Raw genomic sequence first — 1618 nt, 5'->3', positions numbered from 1 at the left:
GAGCAACGTCCCCTGAAGAGTTTTAAGGGGGAGAACGACTCAATAACCTTCACCGAAGAAGATGCACGAGGTGAGCATTTCCCTCGTAATGATCCCTTGGTGTTGACTGTCCAACTTGCTAACATGAGGGTGCATCGGGTCTTGGTGGATAATGGAAGCTCTGTAGACATCCTGTATCGCCCAGCTTTAGAGAAGATGGGACTGAACATCAGGCACCTAAAACCCTGCAATACCTCCCTGTATAGATTTACAGGAGATTCAATACAGCCCCTAGGCGCAATTGAGTTAGCCCTCACCATGGTAGAACAACCCAGACAAACCACCATAATGGCAAATTTTGTCGTGGTAGATTGCGCCTCGACCTTCAATGCGATATTAGGGAGACCCTCCCTAAGAGAATTGAAGGCGATAACTTTAGTGTACCACTTAGCCATGAAATTCTCGACCCCTGGGGGAATAACAAGCATGAAAGGAGAGCAGAAGGAAGCAAGGGAATGTTATAACACATCCCTCCACACGACCATAAAGCCATCAGTTCCTATCGCAATGGTGGTGCATGGAAGCGCAAACCCGCACGAGTTGGACCCGCGAGTCGCGGAGGAACCCAGGGTCGAGCCAGTAGAGGAGTTGGAGGAAGTCACAGTCATGAATGAGCCGTTGAGGAAGTTGAAGGTGGGAAGAAACCTTTCGGGTATCGTGAAGGAAGAGCTGGTAAAATTTTTGAAAGTCAACGTCGATGTATTCGCCTGGAGTTAAGAGGACATGGTGGGGATAGACCCATCAATCATGTGCATCACTTAAACGTCGACCCAAAAGCAAGACCTGTGAGGCAGAAAAGGAGAGCGCTAGACCCAGAAAGATACGCAGCCCTAAAAGAAGAGGTTGACAAGTTGAAGGCAAATGGGTTTATCCGAGAAGAATTCTACCCAATATGGGTATCCAACCCAGTTTTAGTCCCAAAGCCCAATGGAAAGTGGAGGACTTGTGTGGATTTTACTAACCTCAATAAAGCCTGCCCTAAGGACAGCTTCCCGTTTCCTAGGATAGACCACTTAGTAGACGCCACGACAGGGCATGAGCTACTTAGCTTCATGGATGCATATTCTGGGTACAATCAAATACCCATGCACCCAGCTGATGAAGAGCACACTTCGTTTATAACAGACAAGGGGCTTTATTGCTACAAAGTGATGCCTTTTGGGTTAAAGAACACATGTGCTACTTATCAAAGGCTGATGAATAGAATATTTGCGAATCAGATAGGGAGAAATATGGAAGTATACGTAGATGATATGCTGGTAAAGACGAAGAAGGAAAAAGAGCTCACAAACAACCTCAGTGAGATGTTCGGTACACTCCGAAAATTCAGAATGAAGCTAAACCCGCTCAAGTGCAGATTCGGAGTTTCGTCAGGGAAGTTCCTGGGTTTTATGGTGAATTCCCGAGGTATCGAGGCCAATCTTGACAAAATCAAGGCATTGTTGGAAATGAGCCCACCATAGTGCAAGAAGGAGGTGCAGTGCTTAACCGGGAGAGTAGCAGCCCTCAATAGGTTCATCTCCAGATCCACTGACAAATGCCTCCCTTTCTTCAACATCCTAAAAGGGAGCAAAAAGTT

Source organism: Humulus lupulus, chromosome 2 (genome assembly GCF_963169125.1).
Source record: "Humulus lupulus chromosome 2, drHumLupu1.1, whole genome shotgun sequence".
In the NCBI taxonomy this organism is placed as follows: Eukaryota; Viridiplantae; Streptophyta; class Magnoliopsida; order Rosales; family Cannabaceae; genus Humulus; species Humulus lupulus.
The sequence above is the reverse complement of the archived record's forward strand: the minus strand, read 5'-3'. Positions refer to the sequence as shown.